General features: G+C 48.0%; 1 non-coding gene across 1 annotated transcript; it reads left to right on the top strand.

Moving 5' to 3' along the window:
• Window positions 1-9,914: 9,914 nt before the first annotated feature.
• LOC130030802 (U6 spliceosomal RNA) lies at window positions 9,915-10,021 on the top strand. The gene has a single exon (XR_008793486.1). It is a non-coding gene; the product is annotated as a U6 spliceosomal RNA (small nuclear RNA).
• The last annotated feature ends 4,663 nt before the right edge of the window (window positions 10,022-14,684 follow it).

The following is a 14,684-nucleotide window of genomic DNA, read 5'->3' as shown; positions in this document are numbered from 1 at the left end:
TGCCACTAAAAGTAATGTTTACTAAATATCCATTGCATATATTCGTACATCCTGATGAACACTTTTTCTATTGGAGAGATTCTCAAACCACACTGATGAATAAAACAGTGCACAATTATCTTAGTAAATTCTGACAGATTATTTTCTCAAAGTGCTGTGGTCTTCACACTTTCACAACAATATAGGGTAATTCTTATTCCTGTTTTTCCATTTTCAACATTAGCAGTTACCAGTTCATAGGGCTTCCTCTCACAGTACAAGGAATGAATGATTAAAAGAATAAAAGGAAATTTTAAAAAATATAATACAATAAAAACTTTACTATTATTTCAATTGACACTTACCTGGTCATTATTGAGGCCGATGATTTTCTCTAATGTTTACTTATGTTTTGCATCTTCTTTTCCAAGGAATGCTTGTTTATTAACACATATCCATCTTTGTGTGGGGTAGTTTGTCTTCTTATTAGTGACATGCAAAAGGGTTTTGCCCATCAACACCACACCATAATCTATTGTAGGATGATTCATCTATAAATAAAAATGTAGAGAAGGGGTAATACAGAGGGGAAGTGAATTTTCCAAGGTCACTCAGTGGTAAATGTCACAGCTGTATAAGGTCACCCTACACAGGAGCAGAAGCGATTGTATAGCAATAATATAGCAGTTAGGGTGCTTGCCTTGCACGTGGCCAATCTGGGTTTGATCCCCGGTGTCTCACATGGTCCCTCGAGCCCTACCAGGAATGATCCCTGGCAAGGAGGCAGGATAAGCCCTGAGCCCCACCAGGGGGACTCAGAAACAAACCAACCAAAACAAAAATAGATTTCCTATACAGAGAATCATCCCTGGCAGCTTGATAGCTTGGACTTGTTTCAGAAATTTTCTGGCAAATTCTAGCCCCGGCTTATTTTCAGATCCTGTCTACCTTCATCAGGATCTCCTGGAGCTTTAATAACAATCAGATTCTACTCCTAAATTAAAGAAAAAAAGAAAAAAATAATAACAATCAGATTCCGGGGCTCTACCCCACAACTTTCAAATCACCAGAGTCAGGGCCATGGAATCTTCCAAGAGAGATTACTTGTATTTACTAAAGTTGGAGAACCTAAAAGCCCAAAGCTCTTGCACAAGCACAAAAGGTGTTTTCTGGGTACACAGGGGTTAAGGAGTCAAGAGAAAATGGCGTTGTACCCCCCAACCCCCTGCAAAGACCCTTTCCACCCCCACCCCCCACCATCACAATATACCCCTTGTTGTTGCCAACTGGAGAGAGAACAGAGAACTCTTAAGGCTGAAGAGTGGAAACAGTTATCACAGGGGACCTTTTGGCCTCGTGCAGTCCTTAAGCCCAAAGCAAGCTCTTGTGGCAATAGAGGTGAATCTAATATATCACTTTCTTGCTAGTATAAAGGTGTAAATGTCAATTTGTCTTCGTTTTTGTGAAGATTTGACAAAGCACTTAAAACAGTACCCAATTTAATCGACAAAGCAACCAGAAAGATCACAGGGCAGCAAGTGTGCCATATTCTATCTGAGCTTTGGGTGGATTTGAAAATTGCACTTTTAATTAAAATTGGCATTTCTTGAAGCGTGGGTTGGCGCTGGCCATTTTGCTGGGGAATTGCAGGCTGGGAGGCAAATAATCTGAGAGGGAGGTTTGAGTAAGCAAAGAGGATGGCGCGTGTATGAACAGAGGTGCTTGTTTAAATAATGAAGCGGAGAAAAGATAATGTAAAAATGCCTTTGTCCTTGTTTAATTAAGCTTCCTCAGAGGCCCGCGGTAATTGCGGCTGAGCTGTCCGAGGTGCTGATATGTGGGTGAGAAATTCGCCTGCCAGAGGAAAGAACCTGGTTCATTCTTCCAAGTCCAAGGTGGGCCTGTTTTGTTGGTTTCTTCTGGTCATTGGCAGACACACTGGCAGTTGTTAAATTACAGTATCATTTACTCAATCAGCGCACAAATGTTACTGATCACAATCGATTGGTGGGTGGTCCTCTGAGAATGGAAAGAAAAAGTCAACTCACAGTCATTGGATCCTGTCCTGCAGAGGTTGCAGTGAACACTAAAATTGCTATTTTTTCAAGATTTAATGATTTTTAACCAGTAGAAATGAAATACAATCAAGGCAATTCAGGCTCATAAAATAAAAATCAAATATAGCCTAATTTCATAATCTTTTATTTATTTTTTTAAAGGGGACTTTATTTTTGGATTTTGGGTCACACCTGACTGTGCTCAGAGTTTTCTCCTGGCTCTGCACTCAGGGATCACTCCTGGTTCAGGGTATCATATGGGGTGCCAGGGATCGAACCCAGGTCAGCTTCCTGAAAAACAAGTGCTCCACTGTACTATTTCTCCAACCCTTCTAGCCTCCTAATTGCATGTGGCCAACCTGGGTTCGATTCCTCCCCTCCCCCTTGGAGAGCCCGGCAAGCTACTGAGATTATTCCACCCGCATGGCAGAGCCTGGCAAGCTCCCCATGACGTATTCGATATGCCACAAACAGTAACAAGTCTCACAATGGAGTCATTACTGGTACCTGCTCGAGAAAATCATGAACAATGGGAGGACAGTGCTACAGTGCTATTATTTTTAAAGCTTTTTTGGAGGTCATGCCCAGCAATACTCAGGGGCCACTCCTGGCTCTGGCTTTGCCTCCGGAATCAGGGATTAAACTTGGATCCAGTATGTGCAAAGCAAGTGCCTTACCTGCTGTACTATCTCTCCAACTCCCCCAAGCCCAATTTTAAAAGAAACTTAAAATTGAAAGAGTAGGAAGATCTCACTCAGAATTTTATTTAAAGTGGTTTATTAAAGATTAGCTTTATGACTGGAACAGGTAAGGTGCTTGCCTTGCAGGTGGCAACTCAGGTTCATTCCTGGTACCACATATGGTTTCTTGAGCATTTCCAGATGGGACTCAACTAAACAAAATTAGTTTTATTATCTTTGTCTTTCATTTCATTAAGAACCACAGAAAATTTCAACAGGCACAGACATCTGTTTCAAAATAGTGTTTAGGAATAACTGCTGCATGTCCAGCCCTCAGGACTATATAGAATCTCTCTCTGTAAACATTAGAACCTTCCTGTGGGGAGTCATCTAGCTTCTGAGAGCACATATGACCTCCAGAGTCAGTGTTTGGGACAGTCTTCTTAGAAAATTCTTCCTCTTTCTACGGTTTTGGTGACTTAAGTATGGTTAAGGAGCATGTCTGGGGGAGCAGATGGAGGGGACAGAATCAGCACTTGATGGTAACTGCTCGGGTCCAGTGAGGGCACCATACCCGAGGCTCTGTGTACTTTAGCCAAGTCATCAGATTTTCACTAATTTGTGAACTGGGTGTCACTAGCCTCCCTGGTGGAAGTGAGGCATGAGTCACATTTAAGATAGCACAGCGGGTAGGGCATTTGCCTTGCATGTGACCAACCTGGGTTCGATTCCCAGCATCCCATAGGGTCCCCCAAACACCGCCAGGAGTAATTCCTGAGTGCAGAGCCAGGAGTAACCACTGAGCATCGCCGGGTGTGACCCAAAAAGCAAAAAGATAAAATAAAATTAAAAAAACTTAGTTAATTAAGCCAAATGTTTTCTCCATCTACATTCTACCACCAAACGCCTCTTTCCAGAAAGGACACTCTAGCCCTGTATTCAGTTGACTGACTTGCTTCCTTCCTTCCTTTCTTTTTGTTCAGCTTTCTTGTAGGTAAGAAAAAACTTTAATTAAAAAGTAAATTGAAAAAAAAGAATTCAGCTAATAAGCTGGGGATATGACTCAGTGATAGAGCACAGGCTTTGTATATAAAGGGTCCTGATATTAATCCCTCACATCACACATACATGCACACAAAATTTCATTAATAATAAAAGAAATTTCAGAGACTAATATAGAGGGAAGCAGCTAGTCAGTAAATGGTGTTAGGATAATTAGTTAGAAAAAAAATCTGTTTTGCCTTCCATACCAGAGTCATCGAGTAAATTCCAAATGACTTAATTAAATATAAATAATACAAATACACGAACTTTTTAAAAATAAAGAGTAAAAATGGAACACTTTATATTCTCAGGCGGAAAATAGATTTTCAAAGCTTATAAACCATTTTCAGATTATCCAGCCAACATGGCCGTCCCGAGTTTGATTCCTCCACTCCTCTCGGAGAGCCCGGCAAGCTACCGAGAGTATCTCGCCGGCATGGCAGAGCCTGGCAAGCCACCCGTGATGTATTCGATATGCCAAACACAGTAACAACAAAGTCTCCAATGGAGACGTTACTGGGTCCGCTCGAGCAAATCGATGAACAACAGGAGGACAGTGACAATGACGTGATAAACCACTTTGGAAAAAATGAAAAGATAAAAATGGAAAGTGCCAGGATGGGAGGATTCTGACACTTTTAAATCTCATTTTCTAAATCTAATAATTTGTAATAGTGGCTATTTGAAATGAAAAAGCTGACCCTGTAGCCCAGAGGTAGAGAGGCCTTGCCTTGCATGTGATATATTGGGTTCAACACCAAGCACCAAAAAAAAAAAAAAAGGAAAGAAAGGAAGGAAGGAAGGAAGGAAGGAGAAAGGAAGGAAGGAGAAAGAAAGGAAGGAGGAAGGAAGGAAGGAAGGAAGGAAGGAAGGAAGGAAGGAAGGACAAAAAGATAAGAGAGAAGAAAAACAAATGTGAAACCATAGTGACCTAGTCATACTTCTAGGATTATGGGAATCTTTCTTTTCTTATTTTCTCCTTTTCTTCTTCCCCTTCCTTACTTCTATTCTTCCATTTTTTTGGTTCCATGTATGGTAGTACTCAGGGCTTACTTCTGGCTCTTTTGGGCTAAGAAATCACTCCTGGCAGTGCTTAGGGAATCATACGGGGTCCTGGGAATTAAACTTTGGTCAGCCACATGTAACACAAATGCCTTACCCACTGTACTATTGCTCTGCCCTCTCCCCATCAAATTTAACAAACAGCTGTTGTACGACTTGAGCAAAATACTGCCACTTCTGCATACTGTCTCCCTATCTGAAAAATGTGAATACTAGTAGTCCCAGGACAGCAGAGAGAGGCAGTTGTCAGGGCTGCGTGCGCTACCTCAAACGATGCGTGAGGCATGGTAACTGACTATAACTCTTCCTGGCATATTACTGCTGGCAATATCCTTAGTTAGTTCCGTCAGTTGGGGGGTCCTCCTTGTATATCATCCTCTCAGGGCACCTGGGGAAAGTCCTTTTTTGAGCAGCTGGTGAAGCTATAATAATTTGCTAAGAGAACCAAGTTGCCTCAACCCACCATCAACCCAGAGTCATAGCCTAGAGATAGCCCGAGACTGTATGCTCTCACTGTGTGGTAGGAGCTATTAAAGTCAGTGTCCCAGGCAGCCTGCAAGGCAGGGAAGGGGCTGAGCAGGAGAGGTGATGAGGAAACCGAGATGCCAGGACGGCAGCAGCAGAAACTCTTTGACTCCTTATTTCCATGGCCCAGCTCCATCTCTGAGGGGCCCGTCATGAATTCTCCTTATTGTCAAAATTTTCTGCCTCAGTGGCTCATGTGAGAAAGCAGATAGAACTGGCTTTAAGTCGCTCCTTGCACAGACTCTTACTTCATTGGCTTCTGGAATTGGGCGAAGCAGGAAACTCTGAAAACAATTTCTGAAAAGGTATTCAAACATGTGATGGGAGGAATGGATGTGCCTATAATTTAGGGTTCATCCTGGAAAGTCACTGTGATAGGATTGTGGCTGTTTCCACTCAGTTATGCTCCTTTCTGAAGCAAGAGTTTCCTCACCATCTTCATTCTTCCTAGCCAGAATCATACAGAAACTATACCTTTTTTATATATATTTTTTAAATGTACGTGGGGCAGAGAACTAGCATAGGGGTTAAGGTACTTACCTTGCACGCAGTGCATACAATTGATTCTGGCTAGGTCCCCAGTATATAACATCCCCCAGAAGCACCAGGAGTGACCCCTGAGCACAGAGCCAGACGTAAACTCTGAGCACTGCAGGGCCTGGCACCCATTGTACTGGCCTGAGAGGGAGTGGGCACTGGCTTGGGAACTGGTGTTCCAGATGTGTGTAGAGGGGGCAAATTCCTTAATGCATTCTCCCATGAGCAGCAGGGACTTTGCAAATAAACATTGATGTGCTGCTCCTGGAACCTCAGTCTACTTGTCTGTAAAATGGGGATGATTATATCTATTTGACGGACCACATGGATAGTAATTGCATTTTTCTCCATGTCATGCATTTATTAGATCCTGCATGCGTAACAGGATTTATTTCAATCCAACCCTTAAAACACTCCAGTGTGGTCAGTGCTATCATCACCCCCATTTTGAGAATGGGGAAACGGACACAGAGAGTTTGAAACTCTCTCCCAGGCTCCCCTCAAGGAAACTCCTCCATTTCCATGACTTCCAATAAGCATCCGAAGACAAAGGCTCCATGTTTATTTCCCAGGCCCATTCTTGCTTTTGAAGTCTGCCTTTGTACACCCAATGGACTACTTGTCAACCTGGAGGTTAAATAGATCTCAAACTTAACTGTCTTCAGGGCAGATGAAAGCACTGATGTGACTTGGGTCCTAGACTAAACCACTAGGAAGTCACTGAGCCGAATCAGAATTTGGGTTTCTGTGACAAAATTTGTCAGATCTCAGCACGTATTAACTGTCACTAAGTTGAATCTCTTCGTAATATCCCTCTCCAGGGCCAGGGAGAAAGTTCAATGGTCTGTGCACATGTTTAGCATGCAGGAGACCCAGGTACAATCCCCAGCTGAGCACTGCAAAAAGCATCCCCCAAACAGAGCATGGATTAGCCCCAGAGCACTGCTGAACGTGGCCCCAACATCCCTCCCCCCCAACTTATCCCTCTTCACGTCTGGCTTTCAGCCTAAATCAGACATCACTGCTGGCGCACTTGTATTACTCATTATGCTACTGTAGCTGCTCTTTCCCCAAGCTAAAGACACCCTGGGCACCAGCCTAAGGAGGACTCAAAAGAAATTAACCACAAAAATCACAGGGGGCCTGGAAGAGGGCTCCTTAGAGAGAGCTGCGGGATAGAAGAGCAGTGAAAACATCTGGTTCCTTCCACCAAAAGTTCCTTTCCCCAAAAAAGTTACATTTCCCTGATCTGTGCCTCAGGAAATCAACCCCCAAGGAGTCCAAAGTGTGGAGTGTGTTAGGGAAGGTATCTGAGTTTTTTCCAAAGAGTTAACATTTATCCAGGACTTCGGAGAGCCCGGCAAGCTACCGAGAGTATTCGATATGCCAGACACAGTAACAACAAAGTCTCCAATGGAGACGTTACTGGGCCCGCTCGAGCAAATCGACGATCAATGGGAGGGCCTTTACCTTTTACTTATCTGTTATCCAGGCTGCCCAAACTTTTCTCCAGCTGTCATCCACTTATTCTCTTCTCGCCCAGAGTTGCATTACCCTGGGTAGATGCTCCATTTGTTCCTCCAGCAGGCTGGGTAGGACTAAGTCATAGTACAGGGCAGTGAAGCCATTCTTGACTTTCAAAACTTAGATGGAGGAAACTCACATCTATTCTATGACAAGTGCCAAGTGGCTGCATCGTTTGAAGTGTTGATTTCCTCTGTGGCTTTTTATTTGTTTGGTTTGGGGTTACACCCAGCTGTGCCCAGGGCTTACTCCTGGCTCTGCATTCAGGGATCGGTCCTGGTGGGATGGAACCCAGGTTGGCCATGTGCAAGGCAGGTACCCACTGTGCTATCGCTCTGGTCCCTTCCTTCCTTCATGACTCAAAAGAGAAGAGATAATTTTGCTCAGAATCACAGCCAAGCTGAAGCCTGACCCTTAGGATCCTCGACTTTTGACTATGTACACATGGGACTTTTCCTGAGATAACTTTGTGTTTTGACAGTACCAAAAATCTCCTTCGAGTATTTTTATGCCTTGAGTCTCACTTCTCCTTGGAATGTGCAGTCTAGCTGTGGACAATAGGTCATAATTTGACTTTCCCTGGTCAGCTCCTTACTATCCAGAACATCTTGTCCACTGGCTGATTCCAACCCCCCAAAAATCTAGAGATTTTTAAGCTTAAAATCCAGGACTCTTACAAACATGGGATATATGAGGTAGAAAGTTAAATAGAAGCCATCCAGCTCTGATTAAAAGTTTGAAGGAGTACTGGCATTCAAAGTAGTAGGAGGGGGCTGGAGCGATATCACAGCAGGTAGGTTTGCCTTGCATGTGGCCAGTTCGATTTCCAGCATCCCATATGGTCCCCCGAGCACCGCCAGGAGTAATTCCTGAGTGCATGATCCAGGAGTGACTCCTGTGCATCGCCGGGTATGACCCAAAAAGCAAAAAAAAAAAGTGGTTGGAGGAAAGGACAGAAGGGAGGGCAAGCTAAATGGGGGTCTATGCTGATTATGTGACTTTAGGCTGGCTATTAAGCTGCCTTTATGCATACTGTTTTCTCATCTGTAATATCTGTAATATGCGAGCATCCACTTACAAGGCTGGTGGGTAGATGAAATGAGGTGTAGCAATAGAAAGCTAAGCATGGAGGATGGCACAGTAAATGCTTGCTTTTTTTTCAATTGTCATTGCATCCTTTTTTCCCCCCACGTCTTCCTTTTTTTGTTTGTTTTGGTTTGGGGATCATACCCAGCTGTGCTCAGAACTTTCTCCTGCAACTTTCACCAAATAACCAGCTGTTTCTTTAACCACAAGTTGAAAAGTACTGACTCAGAAATAACACTCCAAAATTTGACTTGGAAAAGAATGCTCCCTCCCCTTCCTCTTGGGTGGTCTCCTTTCTCCCCCTTTTCTCAGCCCCATGTCCTGGAGGGGGAACACCATGTGCTGTCCTTGGTGCTGATTTATTCCCTCTCTCTTATTCAGCTGGGAGATATTTGCCTATGCACATGAAAAGGCTTGAAATCCCACATAGTTCACCAGTGTTTGGGCTGGAGACCCCCTTAAGCTGAGTTTGTTGCCTCTGGCATATGGTCAGAGCTGCCACAGAACCCACCCCCATCCCCCAGCAAAACGGAGACTCCCTGGGTAGACTGGCCTGACCCTGTGCTGGAGATGCCAGCCAGGTGCGGCCCCTCCCCACAGCCATTGACTTTGGAGCAGGGGCCAGCAATGGCCTGAGCCTTATCTGGGTACTCCAGAGGCGACTATTGGCAAAATGATGGCTCCACTGGGAGTGGGGAAGTCGAGCCCAAGCAGGACGCACGGGCCAGAGATAAGGTCAAAGAACAGATTCCCTTTGGCGCTCAGGTGCTGTTCATCAGAAATCAACAGCCCCACAGCCCTGGCTGGTGACAGGCACATGGTGATAAGGACACCATTTGATCAGTGGCCTTGGAGGACAGGCTGTCACTTGCTCACAGAGATAAGGGGACAATGAGCAACCCCGACGCCAGGGAGGATGGGGTCCTGTGCAGAACCTACAGGACCAAGCAGGAGCTGGAATCTGCTCTCTGACCCCTCCTCGCCAGGACCCCCTCCTCCTCCCAGCAGGCCCCTGGAGATCCATCCACAATTCAGGAACCGACTCGTCCCCATTAAGCAACCAATTTTCTGACCCCTGTTCTCGGAGGTTAATCTCTGTCTCTCTGGAGTACAGGTGTTAGTGGGTGATAACAAGGAGGAACTGGGAGCAAAGTGGGAGTGGGGCGGGGCCAGCCCCCCACCCCCACCAGACCCTGGGCAGCCTGAGGTGAAGCTGAGGCTGACCAAGAATTCTCAAGGAGCTGGACAGTGGCCATGGAAGGGCTACAGAAGCACTTTCTTCTGGGCCTCTGCCCACCCCCAGCCCTGCCTGTTGCTTTCCCTACCATGTCCCAGTAGCTGTCACAGGGAGTCGGGCCACCTGGAACCCAAGACCTTCCCTGGCTCAACTCTGATGCGTGATCTCAAGACCCACAACCAAGTGCTCGCTTCGGCAGCACACATACTAAAATTGGAACGATACAGAGAAGATTAGTATGGCCCTTGTGCAAGGATGATATGCAAATTCGTGAAGTGTTTCATATTTTTTAGGCCAGCTGCACACGCTAGGGGAAAAGGCAGCTCAGATAGAGAAGGGAGCACCAAATAAAGGGTGTTGGGAGGATCCTCCCAGGATGGGAGATGCGTGCTGAGAGTAGACTATAGACCGAACATGATTGGCACTCAATGCCTCTTTTGAAAACCACAGCACCCAAAAGGAGAGAGAAAACAAAAGGGAATGCCCTGCCACAGAGGCAGAGTGGGATGGGGGGTGGGAGGGTGGGAGGAATACTGGGACCTGTGGTGGTGGAGAATGGGCACTGGTGGAGGGATGGGTACTCGATCATTGTATAACTGAAACCCAAGCACAAAAATTTGTAAGTCTACAACTGTACCTCATGGCATTTCACCAATAAAAATAAATAAATAAATAAATACCCACAACCAAGGCACTACTGCACTGTCTGGCCTCAGTTTCTTCACTGGGAAATTGTATTCACTGATCTGATACATGATAGAGCTGTCAGGTTGTGTTTATGAAGGAAGGGAGGCCACGCATACTCTCTCACACACTCATTTACACAGACACACACTGCTCACTGTATATTCTCACACACACTCATACACACTTTCTCATAGTCACACATCCATAGCTCTCTCTCTTTCTCATACACACACACACACACACACACTCACACTGGCCTGCAGAGTGGAGTTGGGTCTTTGGGTACCAGCCCCAGGCCTGGCTCCCCAGAGGCGGGATGGGGTGTGAGATGCTGCCTCCTCAGATCCCCATTCCTACCTGCTACTCCTCTTCTTCCGAGCTTGTGCTGGCATCTCCCCCAGGCCTGGCCTCCAGACTCACCTCTGTGACACCTCCTGCTTTCTTTCCTTTCATTTCTGCCACTTAATTGGTTCTTGCTCTTGCCTGCTGGTTGCTTATGCCTGTCTCAAGACCTCACTCTCCTTCTTCATTTGTTGCCAAGTGAAATGTAGGCATGGCATGATTTGTCCTGCCTCATCAGGTTGAGGATGACTGGGATGACTGGTGTTGCTATGGAGTTGACCTCTCAGGGTCTGTGACCCCGCCCCCTGGGCCCTGCACTTGTGCCCACCCACACATCCTCAGTTTTGTCATCACTCTCACCCTCCTGTAGGTGGGACAGGAAATGTTCCTGTCAGTCCCCCTTTTCTGGGTTCTCTAATTCCACTCAGCTGTTTTTTTTTTAAGCATCACTAAGTTCTCCTGGGCCTTACTCTCCTCTTTCCTGCTACCACTTTTGCCTCTTTTTTGCTCTATACCCTTTCTTTTCTTGGGGGGGGGTCACAGTGAGTGACCCCAGAGAGAGTCAGGTAGACACAGCCATGGTCGCTGTTCTGAGGCAGTTCCTACCACCATTCCCACTATAGCCCTCTCGGTGGCAGTCAGCACTGCAGTCTGGTGCGAAAGGGAACAGGTCAAAGGCATGTTTCAGGGCAAAAGTCACTGGGAAATTGGCTGAGGCAGTGGGAGGTGGACCAAAGAGGGGCAACCCCAGGCTTGTTCAGATTTTCGGGGTTTCTTAGCCCTAGCCGCAAGGGCTCCAGAAACTGTCTCCTCCTCTGCTGTAGTTCATTTCCCCTCAAACTCCTCCATGTGGTGTTCCACGTAGCTAGTCACGTCTCTTTTGTTAAAATGAGGGCCCAGAATTTCTCAGCATCGGGAGAGGATGGTGACAGCTTCCTGCCTGCCAGGAAACGCCTGGGCGCCTTTCTGGATATTATCTCACTTAACCATGGGAAAAACTGATGAGGTCCAAGTCACTGTGGGCCCCCTTACACAGGCCACTAAGTGGCTGAGAAGGAGGACATCCAAAACCAGTGTGGCAGAGTAGGATGTGTGGGGGGTGGGGTGGAACAAGTCAGGGGCTGCTGGCTGTAGATAAAGGCGTATAGAGGGGAGGGTAAGGAGAGAGGGGTCAGGTCATCCCGGGCTGATGTGAGTGGTCCAGGGCACACCCCACCCTGAGCCCAGCCTCCTTCCCAAGCCCACTGAGTGGCCACTGCTGGCAAAGCCGCCTTCGCCCTCCCATCAGGAAGCCCGCATCCCTGCCAGTGCCAGGGGAGGCCCAAGAAACAAATATTTGCTCGGCTTCTGCCCTTCTTGTTCAAACAGCGTGTTCGCTTTCAGGGTGGGGGGGTGGGTTGCTGCAGCAAGTAGGAAATTAGCACAGGAGGGAGACGGAGAAGCAAAAGCCATTGCTCGAGGGGCCACTAATGAACCCCCCAGGCTCCCCGGATCCGGGGAATCCATTAGCTCATCAAAGCAGCTAAATACCGGCCGGCAGCTTTGCCTGCATCTGTTCAAACAAAGTCAACCTTTCCTCTCCCACACATGGAGCCTGGTCAGCCGTCGGACTGCATGCTGCCTGCCTCTCTGTCCCCCAGGCAGGTGATGAGCTGGGCCCTGACCATGGCCACAAGACCACGTGATAGTTTGTACTATGCCCTAGGTGGGATTTTTGTTGTTTGTTTGCCAGTGAGAGCCTGTGTGTGTGTGTTACTGTGGATGTAATGGTGTGTGTGTGTGTGTGTGTGTGTGTGTGTGTGTGTGTGTGTGAGTGAGTGATACCATCATGTTGCCCAGGGGCCAGAGAGTGCAGCAGGCAGGGCATTTGCCTTGCATACAGCCAACTCAGGTTCAATCTTCGGCTCCACACGTGGTGCCCTGGGTTCTCCAGGAGTGATTCCCGAGCACAGAACCAGGAGTCAGCCTTGAGCATAGATGGGTGTGACCCCCCAAACCAAAAAAGCAGAAAACACTCATGTTGCCCATCTGTAGTTTGTGGTGTGTGACTATGTCACTGACAGGCTGTGTTCTGACCACTGATGAGCCTGTTACTGCAAAAGGATGTGTGCTGAGCTGCTCCCCGTGTTTTCAGGTGTGGACCCCTCTGGAGCGAGTGCTCTGCATGTTCATGTGCTCAGGGCACCAGTCTCCCTCCAAGTTGGGAACTGGGCTCTGTCTGCTGGGCTAGGGAGTGTGTCTTTGTAGAGCACCTGGCTGTGCATCTCGGCTGTGCATCTCGGCTGTGCAGGAGCGGGAGGAGACGCTGTGGTGAGCGGGAGAGGTGATGGGGCTCCTCTTCTCCTGAACTCTCTGTGGCAGGGTTAAACCCTCTGTGCAAGGACCAGCCTGTGAAAGGTGGAGACAGCATCCCTGCAAGAGCGAGACAGAGAGGCTGCACCCGAGAAGGTGCTGGAGAGAGGCCACGAAGCCCGCAGAGGAGGTTCAGCTGGAGCTGGAGCTCCCAGAACATCCCAGAATACAGCTTCCGGTGACCACCGCGATGTAATGGGGTCAGCGTGGCGAATTCCACTCTATCAGGCTCAGGCGGAAAATATATTCAAAGGCATCCTCGCCTCACAAGCCAAGATTCTGGTCTAGGAAGCAGGGGCAGGACCCAGCGTCTGATTGCTCTGACAAAAGGGCGCTTGAAGAAGCAGCGTCCCAGGCCCTGCGAGGAGAAAACGCTGAAGCCCAGTAAGGACCTAGAGGTGAAGAGAAGAAGGGAGGCAGTGGAAGGAGGAGGCGTACAAATCTTTAAAAATCAGTAAGGGATGTTGAGTCACATCAGCCAAGAAAAAATGAGGAAGGGGAGATGGATGCTGCAAGGTGCGTTGGTGTCCTGCCATCAAAATCCGAGCTCCTGCCCCTGCTCTGCCTGCATGCACTCTGCGGCCTGAGTGCGTGCCCGGGGCCAACTTGCGCTCCGGGACTGAGCATGCGCACTCACATATCTGGGAGCGCATGGCCCTGACTGCAGCCCCTGGCCAAGGATACATCGCGTGGGGCGAGCAGGTGACCGAGCCTCACTCCTCAGGTGGAACGAGTGCATGTGTATCTGCTCCTGTCCCCAGTGCGACTGAAGCTCCGTTGTCCACTGGAAAAAGCAGCTCAATAACCACCCCCCGTTTATTTGGGGGCTCCCTTTCCTCGTTCTTTCCCCACCGTTGGTTTTTTGGGGACCACCTGCCTTGTCCCAGGGACGGCTTCTCAAAGATTCCGGCCGAAGACAGGTGATGAGGCATCCCAAAGCCCCGGCCTGAAGGATTTGCGGGTGATGGGGGAAGCTAAGCCTGTCAAGAGTAATCAGGGTAAAGGGTCCTGGACCCCTCCACCTTCTGGCTATTCCCCGCTTGCAGAAAGCGGGGATACAGCTCCTGCTCAGGACCCGAGGAGGAAGCGGTGGAGTTCTCTCCCTGGACCTGCCTCCTGTGTGTTGGATGCGCTGGTTCTTGGGGTCCACAGCCTGTGACCCCTGTCAACCAGCAGTTGTACTGCAGGTACTTTCCAGGGTGCCAGGTAGAATGGACTGAGACCTCGGGCATCGCCCCCTCCTCCCAGCCCTGTCTGGAAGGGGTTCCTGGGCTAGAGAGATGGAATAGGGGTGAAGGAGTTTCCCTTGCATGCAGGGATGCTGTTCAGTCCCTGGAACCACATATGGTCCCCCTGAGCACTGCTTGGAGGAACCCCTGAACATAGAACCGAGAGTAACCCCTGCTGGCGTGGCCCCACCCCCCAAATAGGCAAACACTGAACAGCAATCAGGGGAGCTGCCTCAAGGGCTCAGTTCAGGCCTTGGCACTGCAGTGTCAGCCCAGAGCACTCCCTAAGGAGTAGCACTAACTGTTGCTGGGTGTGTCCCCTCCAAAAATCAATGTGCAGGGG

Source organism: Sorex fumeus, unplaced genomic scaffold (genome assembly GCF_029834395.1).
Source record: "Sorex fumeus unplaced genomic scaffold, SorFum_2.1 ptg000044l, whole genome shotgun sequence".
Taxonomy (NCBI): domain Eukaryota; kingdom Metazoa; phylum Chordata; class Mammalia; order Eulipotyphla; family Soricidae; genus Sorex; species Sorex fumeus.
Note: the sequence above shows the minus strand (reverse complement) of the source record. Positions and strands in the feature narration are given on the sequence as shown.